This window comes from Oenanthe melanoleuca, unplaced genomic scaffold, assembly GCF_029582105.1.
Source record: "Oenanthe melanoleuca isolate GR-GAL-2019-014 unplaced genomic scaffold, OMel1.0 S001, whole genome shotgun sequence".
In the NCBI taxonomy this organism is placed as follows: domain Eukaryota; kingdom Metazoa; phylum Chordata; class Aves; order Passeriformes; family Muscicapidae; genus Oenanthe; species Oenanthe melanoleuca.
The window spans coordinates 5,782,680-5,807,626 of record NW_026612650.1 but is presented as its reverse complement, the minus strand read 5'-3'; the positions used below and the strand labels follow the sequence as shown (position 1 = coordinate 5,807,626).

The 24,947-nt window shown below is 50.1% G+C and overlaps 2 protein-coding genes across 6 annotated transcripts in view; one reads left to right on the top strand and one right to left on the bottom strand.

The window, feature by feature from the left end:
• The window catches only part of LOC130266132 (olfactory receptor 14A16-like), a 540,143-nt gene extending 519,395 nt beyond the window's left edge, over positions 1-20,748 (bottom strand). The window contains exons 1-4 of one of the 5 annotated variants that reach the window (XR_008842744.1): positions 20,687-20,748; positions 19,541-19,673; positions 16,712-16,880; positions 16,092-16,316 (exon numbers count right to left, since the gene is read on the bottom strand). The gene's annotated coding sequence lies outside the window, so the exon portion shown is untranslated. Of the gene's footprint in view, positions 1-16,091; positions 16,317-16,711; positions 16,881-17,878; positions 18,711-19,540; positions 19,674-20,079; positions 20,453-20,686 lie in introns of those variants that run through there. The other 4 variants (XR_008842746.1, XR_008842745.1, XM_056515470.1 and 1 more) reach the window with 4 other exon arrangements.
• Positions 1-24,947, top strand: part of LOC130266127 (uncharacterized) — a 1,034,314-nt gene that overhangs the window by 316,555 nt on the left and 692,812 nt on the right. The window lies entirely within an intron of this gene.

The following is a 24,947-nucleotide window of genomic DNA, read 5'->3' as shown; positions in this document are numbered from 1 at the left end:
TAAAGTGCTAGAATGATCTGCCCAGGTGTTAGTGGAGCAACCATCCCTGGATGTATTTTATTAAAAGATGGGGCATTGCTTTGTCCGATAAGAAAATTTTAGGCAGTTGTTGGACTTGATGATCTTGGTCTTCCAACCTCGTGATTTTGTGATTCTGTGAATTCTCTGAGTCTTTCAGCTGAATTCTCTATCCCTGATCTTTCCCTAGATCTCCTTTGCAGATGGAAGCTGCTGATACCATTTAACTCCTAATTTGAATGCAGACAGATGTTCCCAGGTGTGTTAAGCAGGTGCTGCTCAATGGTTATGTGGAATTTGTGTATCCTCATGGCACCAAGAAGACTACTGTGGAACTGTGGAAACTCATGGAACCAAAAAGCCATTGAGAGATTTGGACTGGATGGTACAAAGGAGACTATTGAGATACTGCAGGTCCAAGGACACCATGGTAACACTGTGGAAACTCATGGAACCATGGGCACTGTGACACAGCAGGGCCTGATGGAACCAAGGAGTGAACTGTGACTCATCCAAACCTCATGGAACCAAAGGGCCAGTGTGACATTTCAGGGCCTTGTGGACCAAGGGGACCACAGTGACACTGTGGGGTCCATGGAACCAAGGGGCCATGGTGACACTGTGGAGCCTCACTGACCAATGGTCCATGGTGACACTGCAGGGCAGTATGGAATCATGGAGACCACTGTGACACATCACGGTGTCATGGCAGCAATGAGCCATTGTGACACTGTGGGGCCTCATGGCATCAAGGGACAGTTGTGGTACCATGGAAATTGTGGCAATTGTGTCACCATGGAACCAGGAAGACCATTGTGACACTACAGGACCCCATGGAACTAAGGAGTCATGCAACAGTGTGGGACACATAGAACCAAGGGGGCATTGTGACACTGTGGGGACTCATGGGATTATAGAGACCTTTGTGACACTGCAGGGATTCATGGAATGTAGGGACTGTTGTGACACTGTGGAGCCTCATGGATCCAAGGAGAGCATTGTGACACTGTGGGGCCCCATGGAACAAAAAAGGTAATTGTGGCACTGCAGGGCTTTGTGGAACCCAGGGGCTGATGTGACACTGTGTGGCTGCATGGAGCCAAGGTGATCATTGTGACACTGAACCTAATAGAATTGTTGGACATGATACAAATTCGAATTTTTTTAATGTCATTTCAGTCAGGGGTTTGTCTGCCTTTGCCCAGGAGGAGGGGAATTGAAGATTCTTTTCAAAAGACTCTGTTCAATGAGGTTGGGTGACACCTGATGTGTTTAACACCTACAGATTAGGAGTAACCAGAAGATACACAGGAGGTAAATGAACATTAATGAACATTACCCCCACTGTAGTTGGAGACACCTGGTCTGGGAAAAGATTGGTAAGAGAACCAATGAATGAGGGCCTAATTCACATCAAAGGGAAAAGGATCAATAACCAACAGGAGATTGAATTCTAAGAACTGTGCAATTTAGATAAATTAATTTCTTCAGTGAAACCTGAATTTCTTTGGGTTTTGTCTCTATAAATATGTGAAAAGCCTAATAAAAAACCACGTATAATGGAATGATTTTCACTGCATGAAACCCAGGCATTTGTGGGTGGAGTAATTTTTATTGCACATGCTGGCCACAATAATATCTGGCCAGAAGAAAGTAATGCCTAAATCCTCTAACACTGAGAAAATGTTGTTGGGGAGTTCCTGTTTTTCATGCAGTTTCAGTGTCAGTCCCACTGAGGTCCATCACCAACACAGGCTCATCCTGGACTCTTTGGAGGAGAGAATGGGAGGCCCTGATTGCACAAAGTCCTTAGAGACTCCAAGGCAAAAGAAAACCCACGGCAGGAGCTCCCTGGGCTCTGCTGTCACTGCCAGAGCCTGGCAGGGACCTCAGCCCTGCTGGTGTCACCCTGCCCTGCCCCTGCCTGAGGTGCCCCATGGCCAGAGGGATGGACACAGGGAGCTCTGGGCACAGGAGCTCATCCCAGCCCTGCATCCAGGGGCTCCCAGGGGATGTTACCCTATGGAAACTCCAGCAACAGCTGAAGGTGTTTGTGCTCACTGGGTTTATGTCCCCTCACACACACACAGGATGTTCAGGGCTGTGGAATGTCCCTGCACTGCAAACACAGACTCCTGACCCAGTCATTTGGTGTCCCTCCAGGCAGGGAAGAACAACCTCTGTGCCCTGGGGTGAGAGGGCACTGCTGGAAGCAGGGCTGGCTTTGCAAGGGCACTGCTGGGACAGCCCCACCCTGAACACTGCCACACTTTTGCTGTCACTGCTGTTCTACTCTCCAGGGTGCTGTGTTGGGAGCATCCTGGAGAGCAAACTGGGAAGGAGATTGAAGCTTTCAGGCCCTGCACTGGGGAGATGCCCTTGCATGATGGAAATGCTGTTGCAGAGCCCAGCTCTGTCCCAGCTGTGCCCAGGGCCTGTCCCTGCCTGCAGTCCCTGGACAGTCTCACAGCAGGACTGGGACTGAAATGAGAGAGCCCTGAGGCCTTAAACCAGCACAGGGGCTCTGAAGGGAGTGTGGAAGTGAAGGAAGGGGAGGTTATGGAGCAGAAGCCCAGGGGCTGCCTGTCAGTGAGGAGCACTGGGATTCCTTTTTCACCCCAGGTCTGCCCAGAGGCACCAACCCTGCAGCTCCAGAGAAGCCAGGGAATAAATATGTCAGGGCAACAAGAAAATGATGATTTTTTTATTTTGTTTAAACACATGTGTAGTACAGCACTTTGTTTTTACGGTATCTGGGTGCCACTAGAATAAAACATACAAAAGTAAAAAAGAGTAGAGTCAAAAAGTTTTCTGTGAAGAAATTCATAGAAGCACAACACCTGTGTCAACAGCAAAAAATACAGGACACAGAGTGGGCATTAATGAGTAACATTGGAAAACCTACAAAGGAGAATGAGTTGATTCCTTCTGAAAAATGTTAATAATAATTTTCCTCAAGCCATCCTTGAGTTCCTGGTTCCTCAGGATGTAGATGAGGGGGTTCAGGGCTGGAGGCACCACCGAGTACAGAACTGACAGGGACAGATCCAGGGATGGGGAGGAGATTGAGGGGGGCTTCAGGTAGGCAAAGAATGCAGTGCTGATAAACAGGGAGACCACAGCCAGGTGAGGGAGGCAGGTGGAAAAGGCTTTGTGCCGTCCCTGCTCAGAGGGGATCCTCAGCACAGCCCTGAAGATCTGCACATAAGAGAAAATAATGAATACAAAACAACAAAATACCAAACTGACACTAACAGCAAGAAGCCCAAGTTCCCTGATGTAGGCGTGTGAGCAGGAAAGCTTGAGGATCTGTGGGATTTCACAGAAGAATTGGCCAAGGGCATTGCCATGGCACAGGGGCAGGGAAAATGTATTGGCTGTGTGCAGCAGAGCATTGAGAAAGCCACTGGCCCAGGCAGCTGCTGCCATGTGGGCACAAGCTCTGCTGCCCAGGAGGGTCCCGTAGTGCAGGGGTTTGCAGATGGACACGTAGCGGTCGTAGCACATGATGGTCAGGAGGAAATACTCTGATGAATTGAAGAACATAAAGAAAAAGAGCTGAGCAGCACATCCTGAGTAGGAAATGTTCCTGGTATCCCAGAGGGAATTGTGCATGGCTTTGGGCACAGTGGTGCAGATGCAGCCCAGGTCAGTGAGGGCCAGGTTGAGCAGGAAGAAGAACATGGGGGGTGTGCAGGTGGCGGCCGCAGGCTACGGCGCTGATGATGAGGCCGTTGCCCAGGAGGGCAGCCAGGGAGATGCCCAGGAAGACGCAGAAGTGCAGGAGCTGCAGCTGCTGCGTGTCTGCCAATGGCAGCAGGAGGAAGTGGCTGATGGAGCTGCTGTTGGACATTTCTTCACTCTGGGAATGGTGGACTGTTGAAAGGACAGATTGACAACTTATTTGATTCAATTTTATGCTATTTTATTTTGAATCCCCTCAAAATATTGCTCTTCATGTGGGGGAACTTTGCCAAACATTTTTTGCATTTGAGTATCTGCTGCTGCTGAGTTACTGCCTCATCTTTAGCATTGTTCTCAATCTGGGCTCCCTGTGCCCCAGTGCAGTCAGACCTGCTGGTCACACTCAGCTGCCCTTCACTCATTACACCTCCCCCTATTTCAGGGTGATCACACTTAAAACTTACTGGAAAAATGAAGTGGACTTTTTGAAAGATCTGGTTTTAAAGTCAGTTTCTGTAAACCCTCCTTTCTTTACCTGTGCAGATGGACAGGGAAGTATATCCAGGGATGCTCTGGCTCTCTGCTGCCTGGAGTTCTGACTACTGGGAGCTGTTCCTCTCTATCCAAGGCTTGTCCCTGCCAGTGCTCCCAGATCCCAGCCCAGCCCTGGCGGCTCAGCTCTACCCTGCAGACCTCTCCCAGCACAGGGCATTGCCCAGGGGCATCTCCCTGCCAGCAGGGCCTTAAGGGCAGCTCAGACAAACTGAGATGCTGCAAGCCAAGGTGCTGCTGCTGCTGTCTGTAGGCAGAGGAGGGTGAGGAGGCACTTTGTGAGGGAGATCTGAGGCAGATATGCTGATGCCCAGGAGACAATGCAGGAGTCTCAGTGACACAGACACACCTGACAGCCCCTTTCCCTTGCCTTGAGGAGAAAGCTGAGAGCAGCCCTGGCCATGCAGCACCATCTGCACAGCAGGAGGAATCTGCCCTGATGGGGGTGGCTCCTTCCACCTCCAACTTCTCCACACAGTCCATGGGGAGCTACCAGGCAGGCTGAGAGCTGCCCCTGGCAGGTGGCACATGCCCTGGGCTGGCCAAGAGCCCCGAGGGCTGCAGGAGCTGCTCTGCAGGACAGCCCTGGGCAGCCCTGGCTGCAGCCCCAGCTTCAGCCCCTGCAGCTGTCCCTGGCAGCAGGAGCCGTCCTGTCCTGTCCCTCTGACGGTGCCCAGGGCAGCCCTGCTCTGCAACACATCCTCCTCCTCCTCCTCCTGTGCCTCAGAGAAACTGGGAGAGTCCTCCTGACACATCCCCCAGGCTGTGGGCTCTGCTGGCTCCAGGAGATCCCTCCAGGAGCACAGGGGACATTGACCTGCACCCACAGACTCACCATGTCCAGGGCTGTGAAGATGTTTCCCCAAGTGAAATCTCAGCTCAATGTCTTCCCAGTGCTGATTGCCTTTAGCCTGTCTGTGCCTGGCTCCTGTCCCCTCAGTGCCTGCAGGCAGTGCCCTGAGCCCTGCTGGGCCAGGAGAGGAGCTGCTCCTCAGCAGAAATGTCTTTTTGAAGCTTTTCCTGCTTGCCAGTATCTTCCTCTGTGCCAGGAGACACAACACAATGACTTTAATGATCTGCTCAGGAGTCTGTTTTTTTAAATCAGATTCAATCCCGGAGAGAGTGTTTTTCAAAAAAACTTTTAAAGACCTCAAAATCAAATTAATATGCCAAAGTCTCTTGAAGTTTTAATGGGTCCCACTGAGGGACAGGACTCAGAAAGTGCCCCAAGGTTCCAGTTAGAGCCAAACACTGGAGGCACTGATGATAGATGAAGATAAACAAGGGAAAGGTGTCTCTGATGCTGAGCAAACCTGGATGTGTTTCAGGAATGCAAAGGGCCAAGGCTGAGCCCCAGCCCCTGGCAAGGCAGATCCTGTCCCTCCCTCATTGCTCAGGGCTCTTCCCGGGCCACTGGGCTCTGGGGATGTGCAATGCCAAGGGCAGGACCATGGGGCGGCCCCTGCCAGGCTGCTGAGCAGGGACAAGGAGGCAATGAGGCCCCAGCACAGCAAGGCTCACTTGTCCCCTGCTGGCCTCAGGCCCAGGGCCAGCAGCCATGGCCCAAGTGCTGCAGCAGTTGGCTCTGGCAGGGCCTTTCAGCTGCTGCCCTTCCCTGTGCCCTCTGCAGCCCAGGCTGTCCTACGGTGTCCATGCCCTGTGCCTCTGTCCCTGCAGGCTGTCGTCATCCCCCGGCTGCCCCACCTCGCTGGCCCTTCCTTTGCTGACAGCTCTGCATCCTGCCTGCCTCTGCCTGGCCACACAAAGCCTTGGGCTGCTCCAGACTCCTTCTGGGGGATGTGTTGCACCACAGCCCTGCCCTGGGAGAGAAATTCCTTTCTCCTTCTGTCCATTCTGGACCATCCCAGCTGCCCTTGGCATTAATTCTTTTTTTCTCTGGCTGTTTTCCACTATGTCAGAAGGATCCACCATCCCTGAAACCACCCTTCCATCTCTCTCAGGGCTCTCCTTTGCTCTCCTCAGTCTCCACTTCACTGAGCACAGAGCTCCTTTGTCCCTATCTAGTGGTCAATGATTTGATGCCTTGGGCACCTGGACAAGAAGGACAGTTGTTCTCTACAGGAAGGAAACCACAGAACCCCAGGATTTGAAGGCAGATCAAAGGCAAAGGGAAGCCAGACCTGTCTGTCATTGGAGCTTTTGTCTAAAAAAACCCTTGGATATATGTAGAGTTTAGGAGGTGGAATTCGATTTCAGGCATGGGTGCCTGGACCGGAATAACAATTCTTCTCCACAGGAAGGCAAGGGCAGAGCCTCAGTGTTTCAAAGACTGATTAGAGGCAGTCCCAAGGAGGCCAAGGCCAGCCAGACCTGTTTGTCTTGGCAGTATTTGTCTGGGAGCAATCCTTGTCTAGATGGAATTTGGGAGGCCAAATCCCAGTTTTTCCCTGGGCATCTGGAAAAGAAGGACAGCTCTTTTCCCTAGGAAGAAAAGTATAGGGCCCCAATGTTTCAAAGGCAGATGAGAGCTGGCCCTTAGGAAGCCATGGGAACCTAAACATTCCTGACAGCTTTTGTCTGGGAGCTATCCTTGGATACAAGGAATTTTAGAGGCAGATTCTCATTTGGCCATGTATGCCTGGACATGAAAGATGTTTCTTTCCATGGAGAAAAGCACAGTCCCCCAGTGCTTTAAAGACAGATGCAAGGTGGCCTCCATGAGGCCAAGGTCAGACAGAACTGTCTGTCCTGGCAGGTTTCAGATGGGAACAATCCTTGGATATAATCAAATTTGGAGGTATCCCAATTTCGGCCAATTGGCACCTGGAGGAGAAACACAGTTCTTTCCCACAGGAAGGCAAGCATGGAACGTTAAGATTTCAGGGGCAGATGAGAAGTAACCCTCAACATGCCGGCCAGCTGGACCAGTTCTGGTCCCAGGAGGCCAAGTCAACCAGGTCTGTTCCATATTCTTGGATCCTTGGAGCCCTGAAGCATCACAATTAACCCTTGGTTCCATGAGGCCCCACAGTATCACAACAGATCTTTGTTTCCATGAGGCCCAGCAATATCACAATGTTCTCCTTGGCTCTGCATTGGCACAATGGCCCTGTTGGGGGTTGAGTGTTTTCCTATTACCGTGTCAATTTGGGGAATTTTTCCCGTTGTCATTCTAATGGAGCTGCCGGTTACACCCGCAGATCTTTGCTGGCTCTGGACAAAAGGGGTAGGTGGGATCGGCTTGGGGAGGGGCTCTCATGCTTTGGGAGGGGACTCGTGTTCCCGGCGAGCTGGGAGGAGGAGCCACTCGGTCTTGGAGCCACACGGCCGAAGGCAGGAGAGCCAGACCCTCTGCTATCACCTGCCCTGCATCTGCCCTGCTACAGCCTCCAGTCTCTGCGGACACAGCTGAGCACCAGAACCCAAACGGTGAGCGAGGAGCTGCCCGCTCCAGCCGCTCCCCCCTGAGACCGGCGCGGCCGCAGCCGCCCCTTCCCGCGTCCGCTCCCGCCGAGAGAGAGCGTGCTCACAGCTAAAGAAAGGACTGGAACCGAGTAATCTGTTCTGTTTTGTTAGTAATTTTAACAACTGCTGTTGTTTCTGCTGGTACAGTTGGATATATTAGTAAAAGAGCTGTTATTCCTACCCCCTTATCTCTGCCTCAGAGTCCTTGATTCAAACATTTATAATATTTGGGGGGGAGTGGAATTCAGGTCTCTGTTTCAAAGGAAAATTTCTGCCTTTCTTGGCAGACACCTGTCCTTCAAACCAGGACAGATTTTGGCGCCCAACGTGGGGCCTGAGGGCATTGTTGTCCGGATTAATCTGGTTTGGGCTCCATGTGGCCACAGATACCTCTCTCCCATTTGTAAGCCCTTTTTTGAATATGGGCCCTCTCACCAAAGTTACTGTAGCTATTATTCTATTAGTTTGGTGGATTGATTATGTCAGAATTTCATGGTTTTTTAATTTTCTCTGGGAAGTGGCCACATGGATCCAGAGCTATCATACTCTAACTGCGTGTTTCTGGGTTTATTTCAATAATGGTACTTACTGTGAAGTAATGAATGCAAGGGAAATTTTCTCCCAACCTATTACCCAGTTTTTTGAGGCTACTCCACCAGTTTTCAAGGATTTCAGATCTGTTTTAATTGCTAGTGTTATTATACAGTGGCTGGCATTGCTGATAGGCCTGTTCTACTTAGCATTCAGAAACAAGGGAATATTGGCTTGGTTAACAGCCCTGATATCTACCCCAGGGACTAGGGATATTGCTCCAGAGTCTTCCCCTGCCCTAGGGACTAGGGATGTTGCCCCAGAACATGACTCTGCTACGGGGACTAGGGATGCTGCCCCAGAGCCTGATGCTGCCCCACAGCCCACTGCAGAAATGAACCACCCAGAGTGGGTGGGAGGCTCAAGTGAAGGATATTGGCCAGGTATTGAAGGAGCAAAGCCAGATGTTGAAGTAGCACAGCCAAATGTTTAAGGAGCACAACTAGATGTTGAAAGAGCACTTTTCTTCAGCTGGTGAGAAACCCTCCTCCTGCCCTAAAGAGGGAGAGTCAGATGGTGCTGCAGTGGAAGCCGTAGATGTTGTATCTGTCCAGGTTCCAGCCGCATCACAGGGGCAGCCACAGCCAGCAGCAGTTGCCCCTGTGGAAACTAGAAAATCTAAGATTAAAACGAGGCACCTAGATAATGGGGATCAGCCAGGAGGGTCCTCACAGCCAGCAAGAGAGCCAGAGATTGAGATTTTCACAGAGTCCCTCTCATACGACAGTCTCCGTAACCTGCGTAAAGACATTGCACGGCGAGGCCGTGAGCCTTTTACAACTTGGTTACTCCGGGTCTCGGACCTTACGGGAACAGGTGTGCAACTGGATGGAACTGAGGCCAGGAATTTGGGATCCTTGGCCCAGGATTCAGGTGTGGACCAGATATTTGTAAGGGACCAAGGCTTCCTTTCCCTCTGGGACCGGCTTTTAATGAGTGTGAGAGAGAAGTTTGTCCACAAAGAGAGAATGCAGGAGTACCACCGTAGAATACGCTGGAAAACTCTTGAGGAAGGGATCCAGCAGCTGAGAGAAGTGGCAGTATTAGAGGTACTCTTTGGGAGGGATGGACAGCATGACAATGACCCTGACAAGGTCAGGTGCACAGGGCAGATGCTGTGGAATCTGGCAAACCTGGGGCCATCTCAGTATACCACCTTCATTGCAATGATCAATGCTGATGACCACCAAGAGACAGTGGGTTCTGTTGCCAACAGACTCAGAAATTTTGAGAGTATGATGAATAGCCCAATGCAAGCCAATGTCTCTGCCGTGGCCAGAGACCTCCAAGAGGTCCAAAACAGGATGGAGGAGATGAGGGAGGAGATAAGGGAGGAGATAAGAAAGATTAGTGCAGCACCAGTGTGAGTCATAGGCCCCAAATCTAGAACCCAACGCCCCCCAGCTAGGGAGAGAGGGTACACCCCACGAGCTGATCTGTGGTTCTTCCTGTGAGACCATGGAGAAGACATGGGAAAATGGGATGGGAAACCCACTTCTGTCTTGGCAGCACTGGTGCGTCAGCTCAGGGAGGGAAATGCTAACCGAGGGAACCGTGCTAAGATGAAGGTAGCCTCAGCCTCCCATGGTAAAGGTGCAGGGTATCACAGAAGGGAGAATGATCTGTCAGATCCCCTAGAAGGAACCTCCACTATGTATGCCCAGGAAAGAAATAATAACCAGGGCTAGAGGGGCCCTGCCTCTAGCCAGGGAGAGGCATGGGATGACAGAGAGTATTGGACAGTGTGGGTGCGATGACCTGGCACATCAAAGCCACAGAAACATAGAGTGCTAGTTGATACTGGTTCACAATGCACCCTGATACCATCAGAACATGTGGAGAAGGTACCTGTTTCTATTGTTGAGGTGACGGAGGGATCACAGGAATACACTTTGCTGGAAGCTGAGATTAGCCTGACAGGGAAGGGATGGCAGAAACATCCTATTGTAACTGGCCCAGGGGCACCACCTATTCTAGGCATAGACTTCCTCAGGAATGGCTACTACAAAGACCCAAAGGGGTTCAGGTGGGCTTTTGGAATAGCTGCTGTAGCAACAGAGAGCATTAAGCAGTTGAACACTTTGCCTGGACTATCAGAAAACCCATCTGCAGTGGGGCTCATGAAAGTGACAGAGCAACAGGTACCAATTGCCACCATGACAGTGCACCGCCGGCAGTACCGGACAAATTGAGATGCTGTGTCCCCATCCACAAGATGATCCGTGAGCTGGAGATCCAAGGGGTGGTCAGCAAAGCCCACTCACCCTTCAACAGCCCCATCTGGCCTGTGTGCAAATCTGATGGAGAATGGAGACTGACTGTGGACTATCGTGCCTTGAATGAGGTGACTCCACCGCTGAGCGCTGCCGTGCCGGACATGCTGGAGCTGCAGTACGAGTTGGAGTCCAAGGCAGCAAGGTGGTATGCCACCATTGACATCGCCAATGCGTTTTTCTCCATTCCTTTGGCAGCAGAGTGCAGGCCTCAGTTTGCTTTCACCTGGAGAGGCGTGCAGTACACCTGGAACCGACTGCCCAAGGGGTGGAAACACAGCCCCAACCATCTGCCACGGACTGATCCAGGCTGCACTGGAAAAGGGTGAGGCTCCAGAACATTTGCAGTACATCGATGACATCATTGTGTGGGGGAACACGGCAATGGAGGTATTTGAGAAGGGAGAGAAGATCATCCAGATTTTGCTGGGAGCCGGTTTCGCCATTAAAAAGAGCAAAGTCAAAGGACCTGCCCGAGAGATCCAGTTCCTGGGAGTGAAGTGGCAAGATAGACGGCACCAAGTCCCCACTGAGGTCATCAATAAGATCACTGCAATGTCTCCACCAACAAGCAAGAAGGAAACACAAGCTTTCCTAGGTGCCAAACACTTTTGGAGAATGCACATCCCTAAGTACAGCCAGATTGTGAGCTCTCTCTACTTAGTCACCTGCAAGAAGAACGATTTCCACTGGGGCCCTGAGCAGCAGCAAGCCTTTGCCCAGATCAAGCAGGAGATTGCTCATGCAGTAGCCCTTGGCCCAGTCAGGACGGGACCAGAGGTAAAGAATGTGCCTTACTCTGCAGCTGGGAACCATGGTCTTTCCTGGAGCATTTGGCAGAAGGTGCCTGGTGAGACCCGAGGCCGACCCCTGGGATTCTGGAGCCGAAGTTACAAAGGATCTGAAGCCAATTACACTCCCACAGAGAAGGAAATCCTGGCTGCCTATGAAGGAGTTCAAGCTGCCTCAGAGGTGATTGGCACGGAAGCACAGCTTCTCCTGGCACCCCGACTGCCAGTACTGGGGTGGATGTTCAAAGGAAAGGCTCCCTCTACCCACCACGCCACCGACGCCACATGGAGCAAGTGGATTGCCCTCATCACGCAGTGCACCCGTACTGGCAACCCGAATCGCCCTGGGATTTTGGAGATAATTACAAACTGGCCAGAAGGTGAAGATTTTGGTCTCGCTGACGAAGAGGAGCAGAAGCAAGTGACCCGGGCTGAAGAAGCCCCACCATACAACCAACTGCCAGCAAATGAAAAATGCTATGCCCTTTTCACCGACGGTTCCTGTCGCATTGTGGGGATGAACCGGAAGTGGAAAGCACCCGTATGGAGCCCCACATGACAGGTTGCACAAGCTACCAAAGGAGAAGGTGGATCAAGTCAACTTGCTGAGCTCAAAGCCGTTCAGCTGGCCTTGGACATTGCTGAGAGAGAGAAATGGCCAAAGCTCTACCTTTACACTGACTCCTGGATGGTAGCCAATGCTCTGTGGGCGTGGCTGGAGAGGTGGAAAAAGGCTGACTGGCAACGTAGAGGAAAACCAATTTGGGCTGCTGATGAGTGGAAAGACATTGCCACTCGGGTAGAGAAGCTACCTGTGAAAGTCCGTCATGTGGATGCCCATTTCCAAAGAGTCGGGCTAATGAAGAACAGCAGCATAACGAGCAGGTAGATCAGGCTGCACAGATAGAGGTCTCAAAAATAGACTTAGATTGGGAACAAGAGGGAAAATTGTTCCTAGCTCGATGGGCCCATGATGCCTCAGGTCATCAGGGCAGAGATGCCACCTATAATTGGGCATAAGACCGAGGGGTGGATCTAACCATGGACAGTCTTTCCCAGGTTATCCATGACTGTGACACATGTGCTGCCATCAAGCAAGCCAAGCGGGTAAAGCCCCTCTGGTATGATGGGCGATAGTCCAAGTACAAGTACGGATAGGCCTGGCAGATTGATTATATCACACTGCCTCAGACCCCCCAAGGCAAGTGCTACCTGCTGACCATGGTGGAAGCCACCATCAGATGGTTGGAGACCTGCCCTGTGCCCCACGCTACAGCTCAGAACACCATCCTGGGCCTCAAAAAGCAAATCTTTAGAGGCATGGTACCCCTGAGAGAATTGAGTTGGACAACCGTACCCATTTCAAGAATGGTCTTATCAATGCCTAGGCCAGAGAACATGGCACTGAATGGATATATCATATCCCTTACCATGCACCAGCTGCTGGGAAAGTTGAAGGGTGCAATGGCCTGCTCAAGACTACCCTGAAGGCACTTGGTGGGGGAATCGTCAAGAACTGGGAAACGAATTTAGTAAAGGCTACCTGGATGGTTAACACCAGAGGGTCCATCAGTCGAGCTGGTCCTGCCCAATTTGAACCCTTGTACACAGTGGATGGAGATAAAGTCCCTGTAGTACACATGAATGGCATTTTAGGACAGACTGTTTGGATTAATCACACCTCAGGCAAAGACAAACTCATCCGTGGGATTGTCTTTGCTCAAGAACCTGGTTACACTTGGTGGGTAATGCAGAAAGACGGGGAAACCCATTGTGAACCACAGGGAAACCTAATTTTAAGTGAGAACTGTGCATAAGGTTTCATTATGCAGATGGCAATAGAATAAGGGGTGGATAATGTGTTGGGTTGATGTGGCCAGAAATGTGTATTCTATCACCATCTGTGGAAGCTGGGTCGGGCAGTGACCCTTATCTCCATGGCACATACCATCTATTAATGGGCCATCTTTAAGACAAGATGGTGCAATCATCTTTATCTTTTCCACAACCCATCCTCCCTCCAGGAAGATATCATCTGCTGCTGGTCCATTAAGTCCCACTTTATGACTGATAAAATTACATCATCCCATTGGGAGATGCTCCAGCCAGGGGAAGGAGCCAAGCCTTTCCTACCTAGATAAAAACGGAGCTTTTGGACAGCAAGTTACCTTCTTTCCATTGGATTCCAGAGGAACACCAGACCTTTCCATATAATCTCTGGACCTTCAGAGGAAAACTGCACCTTCTACAGGAGCACTGCTCCAACTGAACCACATCTGCCACTGCAGGAGGATGCAGCCACCATTTAATGGGACTGTGCCAACACCCTGACTGACTGATGGGTGTCAGCTTGGATTCTGACTCTGTCAGGGTTGGGACTGTTTTTCGTAATACTGTATTTCTATTTTAATTTTCCTAGTAAAGAATTCTTATTCCTAATTCCCCTATCTTTGCCTGAGAACCCCTTAATTTCAAAATTATTATAATAATAATTTGGAGGGAGGGGGGTTTACATTCACCATTTCAAAGAGAAGCTTCTGCCTTTATTGGCAGACATCTGTCCTTCACACCAGGACAGAGGAGGATTTGGGATGGAAAAATGAGATTTTGGAATGGAAAAGGAGATTTTGGGGAGGAAAGGGGGATTTAGGGTGGGAATTGAGGATTTGAGGTCAGGATTTCAGTGGGAAAAGGGGATTTGGGGTGGGAAAAGGAGATTTTGGGGTGGGAAAAGGAATTTGGGATGCACAAAAGATTTGGGGCGTGAAAAGGAGAATGTGAGGTGAGAAAAGAATTTCGGGTCTAAAAAGGACATTTGGGGTACACAAAGGATTCTGGGGTTGGAAAAAGGACGATTTGGGGTAAAAAATGGATTTGGGATAAAAAAAGTATTTGGGTGCACTGAACTTACCTGGGAGAGTGGGGGCAGGTGGTAGGTTTAGGGTGGGGTTAGGACTATTTTTGGGGCACTTTTCTAGGATTTTGGGGTATTTCTATGGAATTTGGGGGTGGTTCTGTGGAATGTGGGGGCAGTTTTCTGGGATTTTTTGGTGTTTTGGGCTGGTTTTGAGCAATTCTGGGATATTTGGGGGGCAGCTCTAAGGGATTTTGAGGTGGTTTGGAGGGATTTTGGGATGTTTCTAGTTGATTTGGGGCAGCTTGAATGGATTTGGGGTGTTTCGGCAGTTTTGGGGTTATGAGGGGTCGTTTTGAGCCATTTCTCTGGGATTTTGGGATGTTTTGGGGCAGTTCTGGGGTATTCAGGACAGGTTTTTGAGGCATTTCTCTGGGATTCTGGGGTATTTCTCTGGGATTTTGTGTCCAGCTCCACCAAGGCGATGTCGTGGCGCCGGGCACCAGGCGCAGCTCCTTGAACCCCAGGAACCTGGCACAGGGGAATGGAGTGAGGGACAGCCCAAAAACCGGTAATGGTCCCCAAAAATTCGGGAATGGTACCCCAAAAAGTTTGGGAATGGCACCAAAAAATCTGGGAATGGTCCTGAAAAAAGTCTAGGAATGGTACCCCAAAAAACTGGGAGAGGTACCCCAAAAATTCAGGAATTGTACCACAAAAAACTCAGGAATGGTACCCCAAAACATGTGGGAATGGTACCCCAAAAAACCTGGGAATAGTACCCCAAAAAACATGGGAATGGTCCCCAGAAATTCCGAGAATGGTACCACAAAAATTTGGGAATGGTACCCCCAAAAGTTCAGGAGTCTTCCCTCAAAAATTCAGAAATGTTCCCTAAAAAACCCAGGAATGTTCCCTCAAAAGCCCAGGAACGGTCCCCAGAAAACCTAGCAATGGTCTCCAAAAACCCAGAAACGTTCCCTCAAAAAACCCAGGAATGTTCCCCCAAAAATTCAGGAACTTCCTCCAGAAAACCTGGGAATGGCCCCCAAAAGACCTAGGAATGGTAGCCCAAACACCAGGGAATGTTCCCCCCAGAATCTGGGAATGGTTCCCAAAAAACCCGGGAATGGTCCCCAAAACCTGGGAATGTTTCCTCCAAAATTTGGGAATGTTCCCTCAAAAATTCAGAAATGTTCTGCAAAAAATCCAGGAACTGTCCCCAAAAAACCCAGGAATGGTATCCCAAAGAAACTGGGAATGTTTCCCAAACACTTGGGAGTGATCCCCCAAAAACCCAAGAATGTTCCCCCAAACACAGGAACATTTCCTCCAAAAAACCTGGAAATTTTCCTCAAATACTCAAGAGTGATCCTCCAAGAACCTGGGAATGGTCCCCAAAAAAACGAGGAATGTTCCCTCAAAAAATGCAGGAATGTTACCCCAAACCCAGGAATGTTCCTCCAAAAAAAAAATGGGAATGTTCCTCCAAAAATTTGGGAATGCTCCACCAAAACCTGGGAATGGTCCCCAAAAATCCAGGAATGTTCTCCCAAACTCCAGGGAAAGGTCCTAAAAAAACCCAGGAATGTTCCCCTAAACCTGGGAATGTTCCTTCAAACACTCGAGAAAGGTGTCCCAAAAACCTGGAAATGCTCCCCTCAAAATTCAGAAATGTTCCCCAAACACCCTGGAATGCTCCTCCAAATAATCTGAGAATGTTCCCCAAAAATCCGGGAATGGTCCCCCAAAAACTCCACGAATGTTCCCTCAAAAATTCAGAGATGTACCCCCAAAAACCCAGGAATGGTCTCCCAAAAAATTCAAGAATGTTCCTCCAAAAAACCTGGGAATGGTCCCTCAAAAATTCAGAAACGTTCCTCGAAAATCCAGAAATTCCTGCCCCCACCCCAAATCCAGAAACATTCCTCCAAAAATCCAGAAACCACCCGAAAAATCCTGAAATTCCCCCCCAAAAAATCCCCCCCAAAATTCCACCCCCTCCCCCTGTGATCTCCCTCAGTTCCCCCTGGAATTCCCAATTCCTGGCTATCACTGCTTGAAGAGCATGGAGAGCATCAGCTCGCTGGACAGGAGCAGGATGTGGTTTGGAGGGTTCTCTGACAGCTGCGGGGAATAGGGAGAGAAACCAAAATCAGACAAATACAGCTCAAAACCAGACAAAATCAGCAAAAATCAGCCAAAAACCAGCCCAAACCAGCCCCAAAATCAGCCCCAAATCAGCCAAAATCTCCCAAAACTTAGCCAAAATCAGCCCAAAGTCACACTGGATACACACCAAAACATCACCCCAAAATCTCACAAAAATCCACCAAAATCTGCGAAAAACCTGCCCAGAATCCCCTGGGGATGGGTCCATTCCTGGGGAGATCCTGGGATTTGGGGGCCTTCCAGGGATGGGATCATGTGACTCCATTAACCCCCACAAATCCCCCATCAATCCCATCCATCCCCCATCAACCCTATAAATCCCCTATAACTCAGGTTATAGGGTCACTCACAGATTGTGAGGTTGGCATCGGGGCCATTCCAGGATTTGGGGTCATTCCCAGGGGGATCCTGGGGTTTGGGGCCATTCCCAGGCTGGGATCATGCCTGGGTGGGGGATGTAGGGTGGTTCCCCCTCAGGTGTGGCAGCATCTGGGGTGGCTGTGCCAGCGGCGGCATCCCCTGAGGAGAGACCCCAAAAGCAGCCCAAAGTTACCCAAAACACAGAGAGAACCCCAAATTACCCCCAAAACACCCCAGATTATCCCAAAAACACCCAAAAGTTACCCCAAAGCACAGATAAGAGTCCCAAATTACTCCAAAAACACCCCAAATTATCCCATGGCACAGAGACAGCCCCAAATTACCCCAAAAAGCCCCAATTACTCCAAAAACACCCCAAATTATCCCACAGGCAGAGACAACCCCAAATTACCCCAGAGCACAGAGAGAATCCCAAATTACCCCAAAACACCCCAAATTACCCCAAAAAACACCTCAAATTATCCCAAAGGCACAGACAGAACCCCAAATTACCTGATCCCAAATACCATAAGTGACCCCATAACTGGCCTCAAATCCCATAGCTGACCCCAAATCCCATAATTGACAACAAATCCCATAGCTGACCCCATAAGTGACCCCATAAATGGCCCCACAACTCACTGGCACTGTGTCCTGTGCCCCCTGTGCCTCAGCCCCAATTCCAAATCCCATACCTGACCCCAAATCCCAGAACTGACCCTATAACTGATCCCAAATCCCAGAACTGACCCCATAAATCCCCTGGCACTCACAGACACTGTGCCCTGGCCCTGATCCCAAATCCCAAAACTGATCTCAAATCCCATAAATGATCCCATAACTGATCCCAAATTCCAGAACTGACTCAAATCCCATAATTGAAAACAAATCCCATAGCTGACCCCATAACTCACAGGCAATGTGCCCTGTGCCCCAGCCCTGATCACAAACATCATCAGTGACCCCAAATCCCATAGCTGACCCCCTAAATCCCCCATAACTCACAGGCACTGTGCCCTGTGCCCCAGCCCTGATCACAAACATCATCAGTGACCCCAAATCACATAGCTGACCCCATAAATCCCTCATAACTCACAGGCACTGTGCCCTATGCTCCAGCCCTGATCACAAACATCATCAGTGACCCCAAATCCCATAGCTGACCCCCTAAATCCCCCGTAACTCACAGACACAGGGGATTTCCAGGAGGCATTTTGGGGTTTCGAAGGGATTTTGGGGGGAATTTGGGGGATTTCCAGCAGGGATTTTGGGGTTTCTGGCGGATTTCTGGGGAATGTGGGGCATTTCTAGAAGGTAATTTTGGGGTTTTCTAAGGTATTTTGGGGTTTTTGAGGAATTTGGGGAGGTTCCAGAAGGGATTTGGGGGAGTTCCAGGAGGCATTTTGGGGATATCTGATGGATTTTGGGAGGTTCCAGAAGGATTTAGAGGGGATTTGGGGGATTTCTGGGGGATTCAGGGAGTTTCAAGAGGGATATGGGGCATTTTAGGGTTTCTGGGGGATTTCTGGGGGATTTCCAGCAGGGATTTGGGGGTTTCTGAGGGATTTTGGAGGGGAATTTTGGGGTTTCCGAGGGATTTGAGGTTTTCTGAGAGATTTTTAAGGGATTTCCAGGAGGCATTTTGGCATTTCTTAGCGATTTGGGGTTTCTGAGGGATTTCCAAGCAGCATTTTGGAGGTTCTGTGGGATTTGGGGGTGTTCCAGAGGGAATTCGGGGATTTCCAGCAGGGATTTGGGGGAGCACCAGGAGGCATTTTGGGGTTTCTGAGGGATCTTGGGAAGTCTTAGTAAGGAACTGGGAATTAATGAAGGATTTTCAGGGAATTCAGCGAGATTTGGGGAGGATTTGGGAGTTTCTGAGGAATTTTGAAGGAATTCATGGAGATTTTTAGAGGAGTTTCCAGATGGATTTGGGGGTTTCCAACAGATTTTCGGAGTTCCAGGTTGAATTTGAGGTTTCATCCTGACCTTGGCATAGAAGGGAAACCTTTGGGAATTCCTGGTTGGAATTCAGACTTTTTCCCAGAATTTCAGGGGTTTTTTTCCCAAAACTCTGGTATTTTCCCCCAAATTTCTGTCTCACCATGAGTTTGTTGTAGAAGGGGTAGCTTTGGGGTGTTCCTGGTTGGATTTGAGGGATATTTGAGGCTGCATTTGGTTTGGGTTTTTTTTTTTTCTTTCCCCAAGGAATTCAGAATTTTTCCCAAAAATTCCAGGACTTTTCTAAAAAATTTTAGATTTTTTCCCCCAAATTCTGGTACTGTCCCCCAAATTTTTTGTCTCACCATGGGCTTGTTGTAGAAGGGGAAGCTTTGAGGTTGTTCTCAGTTTGATTTGAGAGTGATCCCAGGGGATTTTGGGTTTTTTTCTCAGGAATTCAGGGGTTTTTCCCAAAATTTGGAGTTTTTTTCCCCATAATCTCGGTATTTTTCCCCAGATTTCTGCCTCATCATGGGCTTGTCATAAAAGGGAAAACCTTGGAGTGTTTCTGGCTGGATTTGGGGGGTATTCAAGGATGCATTTTAAGGTTTTTTTCCCAGGAATTTGGGATTTTACCCAAAATTTCAGTTTTTTTCCCCCACATTTGGGTTTTTTTCCCCAAATCCCAGTATTTTGCCCCAGATTCTTTCTCACTAGGGGTTTGTTGTAGAAGAGGAAGCTTTGAGATGTTTCTGGTTGGATCTGGGGGATATTTGAGGCTGCATTTTGGGAATTTTTTCTCAGGAATTCAGGTTTTTTTCCCCAAATCTGGGGTTTTTTCCCCAAACCCTGGTATTTTGCCCCAGATTCTGTCTCACCATGGGTTTGTTGTAGAAGAGGAAGCCCTGCATGGAGTGCAGGCTGTTGCTGGCACTGCTCATCTCCTTGAGGATGACAAAGGCCTGGCCCTGCATGCGGAGACTGCGCCACCCCAAAATGTCCAAAATCTGCCTAAAGTGGGAGAAAATGGCACAGAGGGACTTGTTCAGCTCTGGAGGGACAGGGACAGCACGGTGACATTGGGGACAGGTGACAATGGGGACACAGAGGGACTTCTTCAGCTCTGGGGGGACTGGGACAGCAGGGTGACATTGGGGACAGCACGGGCACAGTGGGGACAGGGACTCCTTCAGCACTGGGGACAAGGACAGAAAGGACAATGACAAGGACAGAGGTGACAGTGCGGACAGGGTGAGGGGACAGGTGACAAGGGGGACAAGGACTGCTCTGGCTTTGAGGGCACACAGGACAACGACAGACAAGGAAATGATGGGGACAAGGTGAGGGCACAGGGACAGCTCTGGGGACAGTGACAAGGACAGGTGACAGTGGGGGAAGAACCCCAGCCCCCCCTCACCATCCTTCTTGATCTTCTCGTTGAGGTTCTGATGTAGACGGTGTGGTTGGGGCAGGGGTCCTGCACCGACATGGCCGGGACCCTCTGGGGGGACTGAGAGGGTTTAGGGGGCTGGGACCCCTCTGTGGGGGCAGTGGGGATTTAGGGGGGGGGCTGGGACCCCTCTGTGGGGGCAGTGGGGATTTAGAGGGGACTGGGACCCCTCTGTGGGGGCAGTGGGGATTTAGGGGGGACCGGGACCCCTCTGTGGGGATAGGGGGGATTAGGGGGGATTCAGAGGGGTGGGACCCCTCTGCGGGGACAGGGGTCCCAGACACACCTCAGACGACTCAGTTCCTCTCATACCCACCTCAAACCTCCCCAATTCCCACTCAAAAACCACTCAACCCCCTTAAATCCACTGGCCCAACCTCAGATACCACATTTCCCCCCCAAAGCCTCCTCAAACGCACCTCAGACCCCTCAATTTCTCCCAGAACCCCCTCGAAAGCCCCCCATTTCCCCCCGGCCTCACCTCAGCTCTCTCCTCAGTCTCCCCAAACGCACCTCAGACCCCTCAATTCCCTTCAGATTCCCGCAGAAAAACCCCATTTCCCCCCGGCCCTACCGCCCAGCTAATCTCCCCTCACACTCCACCGCCACCACCGGCGCCTCCGCCGCATGCGCGAGCCCCTCCCAGCCAATAGCGGCGGGTCGCTCCCCGAGCCAACCAATCAGCGCGCGTCTCCCCTCAGCAACGCCCGCCTCCGCTGCGCCGCTCCAGCCAATCAGGGGCCAGGCGGAAGTGGCGCCCTCTGACGCCGGGGACGGGCGCAGAGCGGGCGCCCCCTCCCCCCCGCTCCCCGAGACCCCTCGGGACCCTCCTGGGAATCCCCTGGGAACCCCGGGAACCCCTTGGGATCCCCCCGGGAACCCCCTCGGGAACCCCCCGGGATCCTCGGGCGGGTGCTGAGGGAGGCGCTGCAGAGAGCGGGGCAGGCGCTGGGAGAGGACGGGGGCAGAGGGGGTCAGGGGGTGGGGGCGTCTGGGAGGGCTTTGGGGGGGTCTTGGGTTGTCCTTGGTGGGGTCTGGGGGGAGTTTGTGGGGGGGTTTGGGGGCTCTGGGGGTCCTTGGGGGGTTTTGGGGCCTCGGGGGGTCTGGGGAGGCTCTGTGGAGTCCCAGGTTGGGTTTGGGGATGGATCTGGGGATTTTGGGGAGGGGTCTGGGGGGATCCTTAGGGGGTTTGGGAAGGGCCTGGTGGGTGTCTGCGGATCCTAAGAGGGGTCTTGGAGGGTGTTTTGGGAGGGTTCAGGAGGAGGTCATGGGGGGCTATGGGGAGAGGTCTTGGGGGGAGGTCTGGATGGGATCCTGGGAGGCTTTGGCACGGTCTGGGGGTCCTAAAAGGGGTCGGGAGGGTCCTGGATGGGATCGAGGGCGGTTGGGAGGGGCCTTGGGGGAGTCTGGGGGTCCTGAGAGGAGTCGTGGGGGGGCTTTGGGGAGGGGTCTTGGGGGTCCTAGGCTGGGTTTGGAAGGGGGCTGGGGAGGTCCTTGGAAGGTTTTGGGAGGAGTCTGGAGGGGCTTTGGGGAGGGGTCTTGGACTCCTGGGTGGGATTGTGGGGGTCTTGGGGAGGGGTCTTGGGTGGAGGGTCCTGGGAGGGGCCAGGGAGGGTCTGAGGAGGGGTCGTGGTGAAGCGTGGAAAAACTCTATAACCCAACAAAAATCAGTTATAAGAGTGGGTATTGTTATGAATGGATTTTCGATTTGTCCAATTAATCAAACAACAAGATTAAATTTAGCACCAATTTATTAATAGCAGCAATTGTATATAAATGAATACAATAAAAAAATACTAAATACATAGATTTGAGTATATATAAATTTAGCAGCAAGTAATTTAGTTAAAGTTTGAATGAAGCATAAGCGAAACCCACCAGGGTTACACCGACCAGGGGTACGGGTAGGGCTCTTCCTCCTGTACAAATCAGTCAAGGTAAAAATCTCATTTATATACTGTTTATTAATGCATATTAATACAGAATGGTCTGGAAAGCTCCTCCTAGATTCTGTTGCTATAATCTACAAAGATTATAGATTATATTATTATTATATTATTATTATAGATTATATTATTCCACCTGCTTTGTTTAACCATTTTTAACCACTTTGGAGAGGTTCCTTCTCTTCCACTCCCAAGGAAAGCTCTGTCTCCTGCTGTTCACAGACAGAGAAGGGCTGGTGGGAGATGTGGTGGTCAGAGGCAGTTTGGAGTACAGTGACCACGAAATTATTGACTTTTAGAAAATTTTGTGAAAGGAGGAGAGGCATCAACAAAACTTCTACACTGGACTTAGAGAAAAGACTTTGGCCTATTCAGGATGCAAATTTGGGGATGTTATTAATGTGATTTGTGCTAATTAAATTGTAACTATATTAGCAAATTTGTTGCTTTATATCAATAGAAAAATTGTACTCAATTGTAACAAAGCATAAAGGATAAAGGAAATGGTTAAAGCAGATGGAATCATCCTCCAGATGTTGGGAGTGAAGGTAGTAAGGGTGTAGGTGTAAGAACAGAATCTAGAAATAAAACTTTCAACCTATAATTGAGCCAAATTGGGATGATTCCACTTGGACAAGACTTGTTATAGTAACATAGGCTTAATTATATAATTCTAAGCTTATTGAGCCTGCACTTCCTGCAAGGTCAAACAGCAAACACCGAGGAAGACCCAGAGCCTTCATGGGAAACAAGAGCCCTAAAGGAGGAGAGACCCCTGACCACTGGTGACACACGTGCAACACAACACAGTGACGTAGATTTTAGGAATAGAAACAAGGAGGAGCTTTCCAGAACATTCTGCATTAATATGTATTAGTAAACAGTATATAAGTGGGATTTTATATGTTGTAACAGGAAGGGCCCTACCTGTACCCCTGGTTGGTTTTGCTTATGCTTTACTCGAACCAAACCTCAATTATACTAAAATACTCTCTGCCAAATTCTGTATTTACTTAAATATATGTAGCTAATATACTCTGATTGTATTCATTTATATACAATTACTGCTATTATTAATAAATTGCTGCTAAATTTAATTTTGTTATTTGATTAATTGAGCAATCGAAGACTCCATTCCTAACAACTTTGGGGACCATTAAAATACAGAAAGATTCCAGGAGCTCTTTGTCTTCCTTCAATTGTCTTCAAGTCTCCGGGCTTGTGCAGATGCTTGGAGACAGTTTGGAGTTTCCTTAAGAAGGAAGATTTGAAAGTGCATCTCATGACTTTATTTTACTCAAGGGAAAGTTTTTCTATTTTTCAGTTCAGAGGGAAAGGGATAGAAGCATTTCCCAAGTGACCTTGATGCAGAATGATTCCTTAGGAGGTCTGGGCACATTGAAGAAAGAGTTCCTTGCAGGCTGACCCAGTTTGGACAACCTGCTCCTCACCCCCATCACAACCATGGCATGATATCTCCCACCTGGTGCTGACCACCCAAAATATAAAAAACCTCATTACTTGCTCTTCATAATAAAAATGTTATTTAATTTTAAAATTATATTTACCTTATTTGTAATATTAATATTCTATATTTTATGACCTAATTTTTATATTTTTAATAAAAAATACATTACTAGCAACCAAAAAAATTATTGGTCATTGCTTTTAAGTAACACAATTCCCTTCATTGATTAAGCTCTATTGATTATTTATTTCTCCCCCTTTAAAATAATTCATAATATTTTAGTCATTTTTTCATCTTTTTTATCATATGTTTTTCATACAGGGTCAGGGTAGGCATTTCGGGGTCCAGGGAGACATTTCTGGGGCACATTCAGGGCAGTTTTGGGTCTGGGGAAGAATTTCGAGGGACAGGAGGAGACTTGGGGGCATTGAGTGGGCACTAAGAGAGAACTTGGGGATCCTGAGGGAATGTCTGGGTTTAGAAGTGGCACTTGGGGTTCCCGGGATGCACTTGGAGCTCAGGGAGGGGAATCTGGGGCCCATCGGGGTGTGGGAGGGCACTGGGGGGGCTCTAACGGGGGCTCTCTGGGGCGCGGGGGATGATGGGAGTTGTAGGCGCGGGCATAACACAGTTTAACTGGGCCGTGGAGCATCATGGGAGTTGTAGGCACAGCTGCAATGTCTCTCGGTATGGCGCGGGGCATGATGGGAGATGAAGTCATGGCTGGAATAGCACTCTATGGCAGCGCAAGGCGTGATGGGAGCTGTAGTCCCGGAAGTGATTCTAACAGAGCTTTTGCGGGGTCTGGGGGGGCACTTGGGGGGCACTTTTGCCTCTGAACGGCAACTTCAGGTCCTCAGGGTGCAATGTATACATTTCGGGAGCTCTTGGGGGGACCTTGGGGAGCTCTAACCAGGCTCTTTAGGGCGCGGGGCACAGCAGGAGTTTTAGACACGGGACTGGGTTATGAGGTGCTCTGATCTCGCGGGGGATGGCAGGAGATGAATTCCCAGAAGTAACAGGCATCTGTGGGCTTGGGAGCATTCAGGGGATTCGGGGACGTTTTTGGAAGGTTCTCAAATGGTCGCTGAGGGGACACTTAGGGATCCTGGAGTTTCTGGAGGACATCTATGGGACATATTGGGGGAATACCGGGGTTCTGTGGAGCGCGGGGCATGACGGGTATTGTAGTCCCGGCTCCCCAGAGGCTCCATTGGGCCGCGGGGCATGACGGGAGATACAGACACAAAGGAAAGATGGCGCCGGCGCCGGCTCCGGGCGCCCTGCCCGAAGCACCGATCCCCGGCCTGAACCTCCTGAGGGGCACCTTGGGCTGGCACACACCTTAGGAGTGTGTCTGTTTGCAGTGGGGAAGATTAGGAGTTTTAGGTTCCTTAAGAAAAAAAACAAAAACGGAAAAA